The sequence below is a fragment of the Misgurnus anguillicaudatus genome, chromosome 10 (assembly GCF_027580225.2).
Source record: "Misgurnus anguillicaudatus chromosome 10, ASM2758022v2, whole genome shotgun sequence".
NCBI classification, from domain to species: Eukaryota; Metazoa; Chordata; class Actinopteri; order Cypriniformes; family Cobitidae; genus Misgurnus; species Misgurnus anguillicaudatus.
Window position 1 is genome coordinate 7217543 of NC_073346.2, and position 14583 is coordinate 7232125.

Below are 14583 nucleotides of genomic sequence, written 5' to 3' on the forward strand. Positions count from 1 at the left end.
CAGTTAGGCAGCGCGTCAGTCTCATAATCTGAAGGTCGTGAGTTTGAGCCTCACATGGGGCAGGGTGCCCTTTTGTCGACTAGTTTGAGCCTTTAGCCCCGTTTTCCTTCCGCACAGTGTGCCACGCGTCCACGGCCTGAAGGCCAGCGTGTCCTCCCTGGTGGTCTAGTGGCTAGGATTCGGCGCTCTCACCGCCGCGGCCCGGGTTCGATTCCCGGTCAGGGAACGCTCTTTTGACGTGCGCTTGCCTTTTTCACCGGCCGGGTTATGCGCAATGCTGGCTTCGAAGGCAAGGATCGCAGCACCTCCAAGAGGCAAAGCTTCACTGCCTCCGGCCCATCGACCTAAGGTTGGACGGCTAAATTGCCTGCCTGCAGTCCTGCGCTCCGCAATCAGAGCCTGGTGTGCGTCCTCTGCTCTACTGAGGCATGTTGACGCAGGACAGCAGACACCCAACTTGTGGGAGGAAGGAGTAAAAACAGGATCGAGCCAGCCAGGAGTCGAACCTAGAATCTTCTGATCCGTAGTCAGACGCGTTATCCATTGCGCCACTGGCCCAACAACCTGGGAAGTCATGCTTGGAGAAGACAGCTGGATTCTGGAGGCCAGCTGGCAAACTTCATTATTAAATATTAATCCGGTTTTACTCTGCCATCATTAAATCCATTATTACACAATCAATAATTACATGGTTCCCTGCTGCAGCAGCCAAGGACAAGGCCAAGCTGCAGCGGGTGATCCGCTCGGCAGAGAGAGTGATCAACACCTCTCTACCTTCTCTGGAATCCCTTCACAACATCAGGGCTGTGAGAAGGGCAAGAAAAATTATGTCTGACCCATCTCATCCAGGCTGTACCATGTTTCAGCTGCTCCTTTCAGGTAGAAGGCTTCGGCTCCCGAGAACTGCAAAATCCCGGCATCGCCTGAGCTTCTTTCCCACGGCCGCCAGGCTGCTTAATGACAATCCAATTCCTTTTCAGGACTGAATGCACTGTTTGCACTTTATTGTTTCTATTACTCCTACTTTTATCATTCAGTATTAGTGTAAGTATCATTATTACTCTTAGCACCTTCCATTCACCTTCCATATGACTGTGTATTGTCATATCTTGTTCTGTCTTAATGTTTCGTTTGCCACATTACATCCATGCGTGACTGGATGTAAAGAATTCCAATTGTGTTTGACACTATATTGCAATAAATTGAACCTTGAACCTTCATCTCTACCAGAATGGGAAACCGGGTCATCCCCCGCGTGCCTGTCTCCTGGCGTCTTTGAAAAGGACGCTCCCTCGGAAGAAAGCGCGATACACAGCACGGGTGGCTACAACAAAGGCAAGAGAATGTCAGAAGTGGGATTCGAACCCACGCCTCCAGAGGAGACTGCGACCTGAACGCAGCGCCTTAGACCGCTCGGCCATCCTGACCAACCCAACTGGCCCGGGCGAGTCGATTGCGCTCCTCAGCGAATGTGCCGGTGTAGCTTTTGGAATGACTCACGATTTTATTGCCTTCATGCAGCTCATCTTTAATTCTTATTTATTTCTTTACAAACGCCTTGAAATAGTGACGAATGTGGATTTTTCGAAATGAGGAACAATGTGCCCGAAGCCTTTCATTTGCCAAAAGCACACCCAGCCCGTCTCCATATGCCCTGTAACGGATGCTGTCAAAGTGGTTTTGCATTCAATGATCCTTTCCCCCTTGATCATACTGTTTTAGAACAGGGTCACAAAAAGGAATCGCCATTCTCAGACCCTGCTCGTTCTACTTGAACGCGCAATGAAAATACTTGATCAAATGCGGATGGACGCCGGCATTGCAATTTAGCGAAAAAGCGCCATCTCTGTACGTCTCAGGGCCTTTTTATGGTTCGCAGTTGCCTTCTAATGTAGACAACAGTTAACCATACGGCGGCGACATCCTTAAAAGAACCGGTGGCATTGTGTCTCGAGCACACAAGGCAAACAAGAGATTCTTCAAGAGGTGAGTGCGAAGTACAGTTTACTGCCACAGGCAATGGCCGCAGAGCTTTTTCTTTAACAGACTCTAATACGTGGAACACGTCACCAACTTACATAGGACAGTCTTTCAACTTTAGCACAATTTAAGTTTTTCTACTAGATAATGAGGCTAAAGACGAGCCAAATACGTGATCACTGAACAACTGGGACTTTCCATTGTGGATATGTAACGTTATTCCATTAATCTGTCAGCTGTGTCAAATGTGTCAAATGTAAGTGTTTATTTATAATGGGTTTTATCTAGCCTGAGAGCATGTGCGCCAAGATCGTCCAGCAACGGCAGGCGTGCCATTCTCGACACCATTTAAAAGACGATAGGAATCCTGGGCATGACATAGCCCCTCTGTGTCTCCTTGAAGTTGTTTCTGTACGTGTAACAAATTAAGAACGAGAAGGTCCTCAGTGTGGGTAGCCAGAGTGCAAGAAGCCCAGTCGTGCTCTCCTCGTAGGAGTTTCCTCGCTGGTGGCGCACAAAATGCCACGCAACCAGACAAAAGGGGCCACCCAGGAGCCGTCGGTCTGGGCGTGCCTCGTTGGCGCAGTTAGGCAGCGCGTCAGTCTCATAATCTGAAGGTCGTGAGTTTGAGCCTCACATGGGGCAGGGTGCCCTTTTGTCGACTAGTTTGAGCCTTTAGCCCCGTTTTCCTTCCGCACAGTGTGCCACGCGTCCACGGCCTGAAGGCCAGCGTGTCCTCCCTGGTGGTCTAGTGGCTAGGATTCGGCGCTCTCACCGCCGCGGCCCGGGTTCGATTCCCGGTCAGGGAACGCTCTTTTGACGTGCGCTTGCCTTTTTCACCGGCCGGGTTATGCGCAATGCTGGCTTCGAAGGCAAGGATCGCAGCACCTCCAAGAGGCAAAGCTTCACTGCCTCCGGCCCATCGACCTAAGGTTGGACGGCTAAATTGCCTGCCTGCAGTCCTGCGCTCCGCAATCAGAGCCTGGTGTGCGTCCTCTGCTCTACTGAGGCATGTTGACGCAGGACAGCAGACACCCAACTTGTGGGAGGAAGGAGTAAAAACAGGATCGAGCCAGCCAGGAGTCGAACCTAGAATCTTCTGATCCATAGTCAGACGCGTTATCCATTGCGCCACTGGCCCAACAACCTGGGAAGTCATGCTTGGAGAAGACAGCTGGATTCTGGAGGCCAGCTGGCAAACTTCATTATTAAATATTAATCCGGTTTTACTCTGCCATCATTAAATCCATTATTACACAATCAATAATTACATGGTTCCCTGCTGCAGCAGCCAAGGACAAGGCCAAGCTGCAGCGGGTGATCCGCTCGGCAGAGAGAGTGATCAACACCTCTCTACCTTCTCTGGAATCCCTTCACAACATCAGGGCTGTGAGAAGGGCAAGAAAAATTATGTCTGACCCATCTCATCCAGGCTGTACCATGTTTCAGCTGCTCCTTTCAGGTAGAAGGCTTCGGCTCCCGAGAACTGCAAAATCCCGGCATCGCCTGAGCTTCTTTCCCACGGCCGCCAGGCTGCTTAATGACAATCCAATTCCTTTTCAGGACTGAATGCACTGTTTGCACTTTATTGTTTCTATTACTCCTACTTTTATCATTCAGTATTAGTGTAAGTATCATTATTACTCTTAGCACCTTCCATTCACCTTCCATATGACTGTGTATTGTCATATCTTGTTCTGTCTTAATGTTTCGTTTGCCACATTACATCCATGCGTGACTGGATGTAAAGAATTCCAATTGTGTTTGACACTATATTGCAATAAATTGAACCTTGAACCTTCATCTCTACCAAAATGGGAAACCGGGTCATCCCCCGCGTGCCTGTCTCCTGGCGTCTTTGAAAAGGACGCTCCCTCGGAAGAAAGCGCGATACACAGCACGGGTGGCTACAACAAAGGTAAGAGAATGTCAGAAGTGGGATTCGAACCCACGCCTCAAGAGGAGACTGCGACCTGAACGCAGCGCCTTAGACCGCTCGGCCATCCTGACCAACCCAACTGGCCTGGGCGAGTCGATAGCGCTCCTCAGCGAATGTGCCGGTGTAGCTTTTGGAATGACTCACGATTTTATTGCCTTCATGCAGCTTATCTTTAATTCTTATTTATTTCTTTACAAACGCCTTGAAATAGTGACGAATGTGGATTTTTCTAAATGAGGAACAATGTGCCCGAAGCCTTTCATTTGCCAAAAGCACACCCAGCCCGTCTCCATATGCCCTGTAACGGATGCTGTCAAAGTGGTTTTGCATTCAATGATCCTTTCCCCCTTGATCATACTGTTTTAGAACAGGGTCACAAAAAGGAATCGCCATTCTCAGACCCTGCTCGTTCTACTTGAACGCGCAATGAAAATACTTGATCAAATGCGGATGGACGCGGCATTGCAATTTAGCGAAAAAGCGCCATCTCTGTACGTCTCAGGGCCTTTTTATGGTTCGCAGTTGCTTTCTAATGTAGACAACAGTTAACCATACGGCGGCGACATCCTTAAAATAACCGGTGGCATTGTGTCTCGAGCACACAAGGCAAACAAGAGATTCTTCAAGAGGTGAGTGCGAAGTACAGTTTACTGCCACAGGCAATGGCCGCAGAGCTTTTTCTTTAACAGACTCTAATACGTGGAACACGTCACCAACTTACATAGGACAGTCTTTCAACTTTAGCACAATTTAAGTTTTTCTACTAGATAATGAGGCTAACTGAACAACTGGGACTTTGCATTGTGGATATGTAACGTTATTCCATTAATCTGTCAGCTGTGTCAAATGTGTCAAATGTAAGTGTTTATTTATAATGGGTTTTATCTAGCCTGAGAGCATGTGCGCCAAGATCGTCCAGCAACGGCAGGCGTGCCATTCTCGACACCATTTAAAAGACGATAGGAATCCTGGGCATGACATAGCCCCTCTGTGTCTCCTTGAAGTTGTTTCTGTACGTGTAACAAATTAAGAACGAGAAGGTCCTCAGTGTGGGTAGCCAGAGTGCAAGAAGCCCAGTCGTGCTCTCCTCGCAGGAGTTTCCTCGCTGGTGGCGCACAAAATGCCACGCAACCAGACACAAGGGGCCACCCAGGAGCCGTCGGTCTGGGCGTGCCTCGTTGGCGCAGTTAGGCAGCGCGTCAGTCTCATAATCTGAAGGTCGTGAGTTCGAGCCTCACACGGGGCAGGGTGCCCTTTTGTCGACTAGTTTGAGCATTTGGCCCCGTTTTCCTTCCGCACAGTGTGCCACGCGTCCACGGCCTGAAGCCCAGCGTGTCCTCCCTGGTGGTCTAGTGGCTAGGATTCGGCGCTCTCACCGCCGCGGCCCGGGTTCGATTCCCGGTCAGGGAACGCTCTTTTGACGTGCGCTTGCCTTTTTCACCGGCCGGGTTATGCGCAATGCTGGCTTCGAAGGCAAGGATCGCAGCACCTCCAAGAGGCAAAGCTTCACTGCCTCCGGCCCATCGACCTAAGGTTGGACGGCTAAATTGCCTGCCTGCAGTCCTGCGCTCCGCCATCTGAGCAATCAGAGCCTGGTGTGCGTCCTCTGCTCTACTGAGGCATGTTGACGCAGGACAGCAGACACCCAACTTGTGGGAGGAAGGAGTAAAAACAGGATCGAGCCAGCCAGGAGTCGAACCTAGAATCTTCTGATCCGTAGTCAGACGCGTTATCCATTGCGCCACTGGCCCAACACTCTGGGAAGTCATGCTTGGAGAAGACAGCTGGATTCTGGAGGCCAGCTGCCAAACTTCATTATTAAATATTAATCCGGTTTTACTCTGCCATCATTAAATCCATTATTACACAATCAATAATTACATGGTTCCCTGCTGCAGCAGCCAAGGACAAGGCCAAGCTGCAGCGGGTGATCCGCTCGGCAGAGAGAGTGATCAACACCTCTCTACCTTCTCTGGAATCCCTTCACAACATCAGGGCTGTGAGAAGGGCAAGAAAAATTATGTCTGACCCATCTCATCCAGGCTGTACCATGTTTCAGCTGCTCCTTTCAGGTAGAAGGCTTCGGCTCCCGAGAACTGCAAAATCCCGGCATCGCCTGAGCTTCTTTCCCACGGCCGCCAGGCTGCTTAATGACAATTCAATTCCTTTTCAGGACTGAATGCACTGTTTGCACTTTATTGTTTCTATTACTCCTACTTTTATCATTCAGTATTAGTGTAAGTATCATTATTACTCTTAGCACCTTCCATTCACCTTCCATATGACTGTGTATTGTCATATCTTGTTCTGTCTTAATGTTTCGTTTGCCACATTACATCCATGCGTGACTGGATGTAAAGAATTCCAATTGTGTTTGACACTATATTGCAATAAATTGAACCTTGAACCTTCATCTCTACCAGAATGGGAAACCGGGTCATCCCCCGCGTGCCTGTCTCCTGGCGTCTTTGAAAAGGACGCTCCCTCGGAAGAAAGCGCGATACACAGCACGGGTGGCTACAACAAAGGCAAGAGAATGTCAGAAGTGGGATTCGAACCCACGCCTCCAGAGGAGACTGCGACCTGAACGCAGCGCCTTAGACCGCTCGGCCATCCTGACCAACCCAACTGGCCCGGGCGAGTCGATTGCGCTCCTCAGCGAATGTGCCGGTGTAGCTTTTGGAATGACTCACGATTTTATTGCCTTCATGCAGCTCATCTTTAATTCTTATTTATTTCTTTACAAACGCCTTGAAATAGTGACGAATGTGGATTTTTCGAAATGAGGAACAATGTGCCCGAAGCCTTTCATTTGCCAAAAGCACACCCAGCCCGTCTCCATATGCCCTGTAACGGATGCTGTCAAAGTGGTTTTGCATTCAATGATCCTTTCCCCCTTGATCATACTGTTTTAGAACAGGGTCACAAAAAGGAATCGCCATTCTCAGACCCTGCTCGTTCTACTTGAACGCGCAATGAAAATACTTGATCAAATGCGGATGGACGCCGGCATTGCAATTTAGCGAAAAAGCGCCATCTCTGTACGTCTCAGGGCCTTTTTATGGTTCGCAGTTGCCTTCTAATGTAGACAACAGTTAACCATACGGCGGCGACATCCTTAAAAGAACCGGTGGCATTGTGTCTCGAGCACACAAGGCAAACAAGAGATTCTTCAAGAGGTGAGTGCGAAGTACAGTTTACTGCCACAGGCAATGGCCGCAGAGCTTTTTCTTTAACAGACTCTAATACGTGGAACACGTCACCAACTTACATAGGACAGTCTTTCAACTTTAGCACAATTTAAGTTTTTCTACTAGATAATGAGGCTAAAGACGAGCCAAACACGTGATCACTGAACAACTGGGACTTTGCATTGTGGATATGTAACGTTATTCCATTAATCTGTCAGCTGTGTCAAATGTGTCAAATGTAAGTGTTTATTTATAATGGGTTTTATCTAGCCTGAGAGCATGTGCGCCAAGATCGTCCAGCAACGGCAGGCGTGCCATTCTCGACACCATTTAAAAGACGATAGGAATCCTGGGCATGACATAGCCCCTCTGTGTCTCCTTGAAGTTGTTTCTGTACGTGTAACAAATTAAGAACGAGAAGGTCCTCAGTGTGGGTAGCCAGAGTGCAAGAAGCCCAGTCGTGCTCTCCTCGCAGGAGTTTCCTCGCTGGTGGCGCACAAAATGCCACGCAACCAGACACAAGGGGCCACCCAGGAGCCGTCGGTCTGGGCGTGCCTCGTTGGCGCAGTTAGGCAGCGCGTCAGTCTCATAATCTGAAGGTCGTGAGTTCGAGCCTCACACGGGGCAGGGTGCCCTTTTGTCGACTAGTTTGAGCATTTGGCCCCGTTTTCCTTCCGCACAGTGTGCCACGCGTCCACGGCCTGAAGCCCAGCGTGTCCTCCCTGGTGGTCTAGTGGCTAGGATTCGGCGCTCTCACCGCCGCGGCCCGGGTTCGATTCCCGGTCAGGGAACGCTCTTTTGACGTGCGCTTGCCTTTTTCACCGGCCGGGTTATGCGCAATGCTGGCTTCGAAGGCAAGGATCGCAGCACCTCCAAGAGGCAAAGCTTCACTGCCTCCGGCCCATCGACCTAAGGTTGGACGGCTAAATTGCCTGCCTGCAGTCCTGCGCTCCGCCATCTGAGCAATCAGAGCCTGGTGTGCGTCCTCTGCTCTACTGAGGCATGTTGACGCAGGACAGCAGACACCCAACTTGTGGGAGGAAGGAGTAAAAACAGGATCGAGCCAGCCAGGAGTCAAACCTAGAATCTTCTGATCCGTAGTCAGACGCGTTATCCATTGCGCCACTGGCCCAACACTCTGGGAAGTCATGCTTGGAGAAGACAGCTGGATTCTGGAGGCCAGCTGCCAAACTTCATTATTAAATATTAATCCGGTTTTACTCTGCCATCATTAAATCCATTATTACACAATCAATAATTACATGGTTCCCTGCTGCAGCAGCCAAGGACAAGGCCAAGCTGCAGCGGGTGATCCGCTCGGCAGAGAGAGTGATCAACACCTCTCTACCTTCTCTGGAATCCCTTCACAACATCAGGGCTGTGAGAAGGGCAAGAAAAATTATGTCTGACCCATCTCATCCAGGCTGTACCATGTTTCAGCTGCTCCTTTCAGGTAGAAGGCTTCGGCTCCCGAGAACTGCAAAATCCCGGCATCGCCTGAGCTTCTTTCCCACGGCCGCCAGGCTGCTTAATGACAATTCAATTCCTTTTCAGGACTGAATGCACTGTTTGCACTTTATTGTTTCTATTACTCCTACTTTTATCATTCAGTATTAGTGTAAGTATCATTATTACTCTTAGCACCTTCCATTCACCTTCCATATGACTGTGTATTGTCATATCTTGTTCTGTCTTAATGTTTCGTTTGCCACATTACATCCATGCGTGACTGGATGTAAAGAATTCCAATTGTGTTTGACACTATATTGCAATAAATTGAACCTTGAACCTTCATCTCTACCAGAATGGGAAACCGGGTCATCCCCCGCGTGCCTGTCTCCTGGCGTCTTTGAAAAGGACGCTCCCTCGGAAGAAAGCGCGATACACAGCACGGGTGGCTACAACAAAGGCAAGAGAATGTCAGAAGTGGGATTCGAACCCACGCCTCCAGAGGAGACTGCGACCTGAACGCAGCGCCTTAGACCGCTCGGCCATCCTGACCAACCCAACTGGCCCGGGCGAGTCGATTGCGCTCCTCAGCGAATGTGCCGGTGTAGCTTTTGGAATGACTCACGATTTTATTGCCTTCATGCAGCTCATCTTTAATTCTTATTTATTTCTTTACAAACGCCTTGAAATAGTGACGAATGTGGATTTTTCGAAATGAGGAACAATGTGCCCGAAGCCTTTCATTTGCCAAAAGCACACCCAGCCCGTCTCCATATGCCCTGTAACGGATGCTGTCAAAGTGGTTTTGCATTCAATGATCCTTTCCCCCTTGATCATACTGTTTTAGAACAGGGTCACAAAAAGGAATCGCCATTCTCAGACCCTGCTCGTTCTACTTGAACGCGCAATGAAAATACTTGATCAAATGCGGATGGACGCCGGCATTGCAATTTAGCGAAAAAGCGCCATCTCTGTACGTCTCAGGGCCTTTTTATGGTTCGCAGTTGCCTTCTAATGTAGACAACAGTTAACCATACGGCGGCGACATCCTTAAAAGAACCGGTGGCATTGTGTCTCGAGCACACAAGGCAAACAAGAGATTCTTCAAGAGGTGAGTGCGAAGTACAGTTTACTGCCACAGGCAATGGCCGCAGAGCTTTTTCTTTAACAGACTCTAATACGTGGAACACGTCACCAACTTACATAGGACAGTCTTTCAACTTTAGCACAATTTAAGTTTTTCTACTAGATAATGAGGCTAAAGACGAGCCAAATACGTGATCACTGAACAACTGGGACTTTCCATTGTGGATATGTAACGTTATTCCATTAATCTGTCAGCTGTGTCAAATGTGTCAAATGTAAGTGTTTATTTATAATGGGTTTTATCTAGCCTGAGAGCATGTGCGCCAAGATCGTCCAGCAACGCCAGGCGTGCCATTCTCGACACCATTTAAAAGACGATAGGATTCCTGGGCATGACATAGCCCCTCTGTGTCTCCTTGAAGTTGTTTCTGTACGTGTAACAAATTAAGAACGAGAAGGTCCTCAGTGTGGGTAGCCAGAGTGCAAGAAGCCCAGTCGTGCTCTCCTCGTAGGAGTTTCCTCGCTGGTGGCGCACAAAATGCCACGCAACCAGACAAAAGGGGCCACCCAGGAGCCGTCGGTCTGGGCGTGCCTCGTTGGCGCAGTTAGGCAGCGCGTCAGTCTCATAATCTGAAGGTCGTGAGTTCGAGCCTCACATGGGGCAGGGTGCCCTTTTGTCGACTAGTTTGAGCCTTTAGCCCCGTTTTCCTTCCGCACAGTGTGCCACGCGTCCACGGCCTGAAGGCCAGCGTGTCCTCCCTGGTGGTCTAGTGGCTAGGATTCGGCGCTCTCACCGCTGCGGCCCGGGTTCGATTCCCGGTCAGGGAACGCTCTTTTGACGTGCGCTTGCCTTTTTCACCGGCCGGGTTATGCGCAATGCTGGCTTCGAAGGCAAGGATCGCAGCACCTCCAAGAGGCAAAGCTTCACTGCCTCCGGCCCATCGACCTAAGGTTGGACGGCTAAATTGCCTGCCTGCAGTCCTGCGCTCCGCAATCAGAGCCTGGTGTGCGTCCTCTGCTCTACTGAGGCATGTTGACGCAGGACAGCAGACACCCAACTTGTGGGAGGAAGGAGTAAAAACAGGATCGAGCCAGCCAGGAGTCGAACCTAGAATCTTCTGATCCGTAGTCAGACGCGTTATCCATTGCGCCACTGGCCCAACAACCTGGGAAGTCATGCTTGGAGAAGACAGCTGGATTCTGGAGGCCAGCTGCCAAACTTCATTATTAAATATTAATCCGGTTTTACTCTGCCATCATTAAATCCATTATTACACAATCAATAATTACATGGTTCCCTGCTGCAGCAGCCAAGGACAAGGCCAAGCTGCAGCGGGTGATCCGCTCGGCAGAGAGAGTGATCAACACCTCTCTACCTTCTCTGGAATCCCTTCACAACATCAGGGCTGTGAGAAGGGCAAGAAAAATTATGTCTGACCCATCTCATCCAGGCTGTACCATGTTTCAGCTGCTCCTTTCAGGTAGAAGGCTTCGGCTCCCGAGAACTGCAAAATCCCGGCATCGCCTGAGCTTCTTTCCCACGGCCGCCAGGCTGCTTAATGACAATCCAATTCCTTTTCAGGACTGAATGCACTGTTTGCACTTTATTGTTTCTATTACTCCTACTTTTATCATTCAGTATTAGTGTAAGTATCATTATTACTCTTAGCACCTTCCATTCACCTTCCATATGACTGTGTATTGTCATATCTTGTTCTGTCTTAATGTTTCGTTTGCCACATTACATCCATGCGTGACTGGATGTAAAGAATTCCAATTGTGTTTGACACTATATTGCAATAAATTGAACCTTGAACCTTCATCTCTACCAAAATGGGAAACCGGGTCATCCCCCGCGTGCCTGTCTCCTGGCGTCTTTGAAAAGGACGCTCCCTCGGAAGAAAGCGCGATACACAGCACGGGTGGCTACAACAAAGGTAAGAGAATGTCAGAAGTGGGATTCGAACCCACGCCTCAAGAGGAGACTGCGACCTGAACGCAGCGCCTTAGACCGCTCGGCCATCCTGACCAACCCAACTGGCCTGGGCGAGTCGATAGCGCTCCTCAGCGAATGTGCCGGTGTAGCTTTTGGAATGACTCACGATTTTATTGCCTTCATGCAGCTTATCTTTAATTCTTATTTATTTCTTTACAAACGGCTTGAAATAGTGACGAATGTGGATTTTTCTAAATGAGGAACAATGTGCCCGAAGCCTTTCATTTGCCAAAAGCACACCCAGCCCGTCTCCATATGCCCTGTAACGGATGCTGTCAAAGTGGTTTTGCATTCAATGATCCTTTCCCCCTTGATCATACTGTTTTAGAACAGGGTCACGAAAAGGAATCGCCATTCTCAGACCCTGCTCGTTCTACTTGAACGCGCAATGAAAATACTTGATCAAATGCGGATGGACGCCGGCATTGCAATTTAGCGAAAAAGCGCCATCTCTGTACGTCTCAGGGCCTTTTTATGGTTCGCAGTTGCCTTCTAATGTAGACAACAGTTAACCATACGGCGGCGACATCCTTAAAAGAACCGGTGGCATTGTGTCTCGAGCACACAAGGCAAACAAGAGATTCTTCAAGAGGTGAGTGCGAAGTACAGTTTACTGCCACAGGCAATGGCCGCAGAGCTTTTTCTTTAACAGACTCTAATACGTGGAACACGTCACCAACTTACATAGGACAGTCTTTCAACTTTAGCACAATTTAAGTTTTTCTACTAGATAATGAGGCTAAAGACGAGCCAAACACGTGATCACTGAACAACTGGGACTTTGCATTGTGGATATGTAACGTTATTCCATTAATCTGTCAGCTGTGTCAAATGTGTCAAATGTAAGTGTTTATTTATAATGGGTTTTATCTAGCCTGAGAGCATGTGCGCCAAGATCGTCCAGCAACGGCAGGCGTGCCATTCTCGACACCATTTAAAAGACGATAGGAATCCTGGGCATGACATAGCCCCTCTGTGTCTCCTTGAAGTTGTTTCTGTACGTGTAACAAATTAAGAACGAGAAGGTCCTCAGTGTGGGTAGCCAGAGTGCAAGAAGCCCAGTCGTGCTCTCCTCGCAGGAGTTTCCTCGCTGGTGGCGCACAAAATGCCACGCAACCAGACAAAAGGGGCCACCCAGGAACCGTCGGTCTGGGCGTGCCTCGTTGGCGCAGTTAGGCAGCGTGTCAGTCTCATAATCTGAAGGTCGTGAGTTCGAGCCTCACACGGGGCAGGGTGCCCTTTTGTCGACTAGTTTGAGCCTTTAGCCCCGTTTTCCTTCCGCACAGTGTGCCACGCGTCCACGGCCTGAAGGCCAGCGTGTCCTCCCTGGTGGTCTAGTGGCTAGGATTCGGCGCTCTCACCGCCGCGGCCCGAGTTCGATTCCCGGTCAGGGAACGCTCTTTTGACGTGCGCTTGCCTTTTTCACCGGCCGGGTTATGCGCAATGCTGGCTTCGAAGGCAAGGATCGCAGCACCTCCAAGAGGCAAAGCTTCACTGCCTCCGGCCCATCGACCTAAGGTTGGACGGCTAAATTGCCTGCCTGCAGTCCTGCGCTCCGCAATCAGAGCCTGGTGTGCGTCCTCTGCTCTACTGAGGCATGTTGACGCAGGACAGCAGACACCCAACTTGTGGGAGGAAGGAGTAAAAACAGGATCGAGCCAGCCAGGAGTCGAACCTAGAATCTTCTGATCCGTAGTCAGACGCGTTATCCATTGCGCCACTGGCCCAACAACCTGGGAAGTCATGCTTGGAGAAGACAGCTGGATTCTGGAGGCCAGCTGCCAAACTTCATTATTAAATATTAATCCGGTTTTACTCTGCCATCATTAAATCCATTATTACACAATCAATAATTACATGGTTCCCTGCTGCAGCAGCCAAGGACAAGGCCAAGCTGCAGCGGGTGATCCGCTCGGCAGAGAGAGTGATCAACACCTCTCTACCTTCTCTGGAATCCCTTCACAACATCAGGGCTGTGAGAAGGGCAAGAAAAATTATGTCTGACCCATCTCATCCAGGCTGTACCATGTTTCAGCTGCTCCTTTCAGGTAGAAGGCTTCGGCTCCCGAGAACTGCAAAATCCCGGCATCGCCTGAGCTTCTTTCCCACGGCCGCCAGGCTGCTTAATGACAATCCAATTCCTTTTCAGGACTGAATGCACTGTTTGCACTTTATTGTTTCTATTACTCCTACTTTTATCATTCAGTATTAGTGTAAGTATCATTATTACTCTTAGCACCTTCCATTCACCTTCCATATGACTGTGTATTGTCATATCTTGTTCTGTCTTAATGTTTCGTTTGCCACATTACATCCATGCGTGACTGGATGTAAAGAATTCCAATTGTGTTTGACACTATATTGCAATAAATTGAACCTTGAACCTTCATCTCTACCAAAATGGGAAACCGGGTCATCCCCCGCGTGCCTGTCTCCTGGCGTCTTTGAAAAGGACGCTCCCTCGGAAGAAAGCGCGATACACAGCACGGGTGGCTACAACAAAGGTAAGAGAATGTCAGAAGTGGGATTCGAACCCACGCCTCCAGAGGAGACTGCGACCTGAACGCAGCGCCTTAGACCGCTCGGCCATCCTGACCAACCCAACTGGCCTGGGCGAGTCGATAGCGCTCCTCAGCGAATGTGCCGGTGTAGCTTTTGGAATGACTCACGATTTTATTGCCTTCATGCAGCTTATCTTTAATTCTTATTTATTTCTTTACAAACGCCTTGAAATAGTGACGAATGTGGATTTTTCTAAATGAGGAACAATGTGCCCGAAGCCTTTCATTTGCCAAAAGCACACCCAGCCCGTCTCCATATGCCCTGTAACGGATGCTGTCAAAGTGGTTTTGCATTCAATGATCCTTTCCCCCTTGATCATACTGTTTTAGAACAGGGTCACAAAAAGGAATCGCCATTCTCAGACCCTGCTCGTTCTACTT

At 49.4% G+C, this 14583-nt stretch overlaps 19 non-coding genes across 19 annotated transcripts; 8 read left to right on the forward strand and 11 right to left on the reverse strand.

Annotated features, from left to right (window-relative positions):
* Window positions 1-154: 154 nt before the first annotated feature.
* trnae-cuc (transfer RNA glutamic acid (anticodon CUC)) lies at window positions 155-226 on the forward strand. The gene has a single exon. It is a non-coding gene; the product is annotated as a tRNA-Glu (tRNA).
* A 259-nt stretch (window positions 227-485) lies between these two features.
* trnar-acg (transfer RNA arginine (anticodon ACG)) lies at window positions 486-558 on the reverse strand. Its single transcript has one exon. It is a non-coding gene; the product is annotated as a tRNA-Arg (tRNA).
* A 786-nt stretch (window positions 559-1344) lies between these two features.
* On the reverse strand, window positions 1345-1427 carry trnal-cag (transfer RNA leucine (anticodon CAG)). The gene has a single exon. It is a non-coding gene; the product is annotated as a tRNA-Leu (tRNA).
* A 1290-nt stretch (window positions 1428-2717) lies between these two features.
* trnae-cuc (transfer RNA glutamic acid (anticodon CUC)) lies at window positions 2718-2789 on the forward strand. Its single transcript has one exon. It is a non-coding gene; the product is annotated as a tRNA-Glu (tRNA).
* Window positions 2790-3048: 259 nt separating this feature from the next.
* trnah-aug (transfer RNA histidin (anticodon AUG)) lies at window positions 3049-3121 on the reverse strand. Its single transcript has one exon. It is a non-coding gene; the product is annotated as a tRNA-His (tRNA).
* A 786-nt stretch (window positions 3122-3907) lies between these two features.
* On the reverse strand, window positions 3908-3990 carry trnal-cag (transfer RNA leucine (anticodon CAG)). The gene has a single exon. It is a non-coding gene; the product is annotated as a tRNA-Leu (tRNA).
* A 1101-nt stretch (window positions 3991-5091) lies between these two features.
* trnam-cau (transfer RNA methionine (anticodon CAU)) lies at window positions 5092-5165 on the forward strand. The gene has a single exon. It is a non-coding gene; the product is annotated as a tRNA-Met (tRNA).
* A 92-nt stretch (window positions 5166-5257) lies between these two features.
* Window positions 5258-5329, forward strand: trnae-cuc (transfer RNA glutamic acid (anticodon CUC)). Its single transcript has one exon. It is a non-coding gene; the product is annotated as a tRNA-Glu (tRNA).
* A 268-nt stretch (window positions 5330-5597) lies between these two features.
* Window positions 5598-5670, reverse strand: trnar-acg (transfer RNA arginine (anticodon ACG)). Its single transcript has one exon. It is a non-coding gene; the product is annotated as a tRNA-Arg (tRNA).
* A 786-nt stretch (window positions 5671-6456) lies between these two features.
* On the reverse strand, window positions 6457-6539 carry trnal-cag (transfer RNA leucine (anticodon CAG)). Its single transcript has one exon. It is a non-coding gene; the product is annotated as a tRNA-Leu (tRNA).
* A 1124-nt stretch (window positions 6540-7663) lies between these two features.
* Window positions 7664-7737, forward strand: trnam-cau (transfer RNA methionine (anticodon CAU)). Its single transcript has one exon. It is a non-coding gene; the product is annotated as a tRNA-Met (tRNA).
* Window positions 7738-7829: 92 nt separating this feature from the next.
* trnae-cuc (transfer RNA glutamic acid (anticodon CUC)) lies at window positions 7830-7901 on the forward strand. The gene has a single exon. It is a non-coding gene; the product is annotated as a tRNA-Glu (tRNA).
* A 1127-nt stretch (window positions 7902-9028) lies between these two features.
* Window positions 9029-9111, reverse strand: trnal-cag (transfer RNA leucine (anticodon CAG)). The gene has a single exon. It is a non-coding gene; the product is annotated as a tRNA-Leu (tRNA).
* Window positions 9112-10235: 1124 nt separating this feature from the next.
* trnam-cau (transfer RNA methionine (anticodon CAU)) lies at window positions 10236-10309 on the forward strand. Its single transcript has one exon. It is a non-coding gene; the product is annotated as a tRNA-Met (tRNA).
* A 423-nt stretch (window positions 10310-10732) lies between these two features.
* trnar-acg (transfer RNA arginine (anticodon ACG)) lies at window positions 10733-10805 on the reverse strand. Its single transcript has one exon. It is a non-coding gene; the product is annotated as a tRNA-Arg (tRNA).
* Window positions 10806-11591: 786 nt separating this feature from the next.
* trnal-cag (transfer RNA leucine (anticodon CAG)) lies at window positions 11592-11674 on the reverse strand. The gene has a single exon. It is a non-coding gene; the product is annotated as a tRNA-Leu (tRNA).
* A 1124-nt stretch (window positions 11675-12798) lies between these two features.
* On the forward strand, window positions 12799-12872 carry trnam-cau (transfer RNA methionine (anticodon CAU)). Its single transcript has one exon. It is a non-coding gene; the product is annotated as a tRNA-Met (tRNA).
* Window positions 12873-13295: 423 nt separating this feature from the next.
* Window positions 13296-13368, reverse strand: trnar-acg (transfer RNA arginine (anticodon ACG)). Its single transcript has one exon. It is a non-coding gene; the product is annotated as a tRNA-Arg (tRNA).
* A 786-nt stretch (window positions 13369-14154) lies between these two features.
* On the reverse strand, window positions 14155-14237 carry trnal-cag (transfer RNA leucine (anticodon CAG)). The gene has a single exon. It is a non-coding gene; the product is annotated as a tRNA-Leu (tRNA).
* Between the last annotated feature and the right edge of the window lie 346 nt (window positions 14238-14583).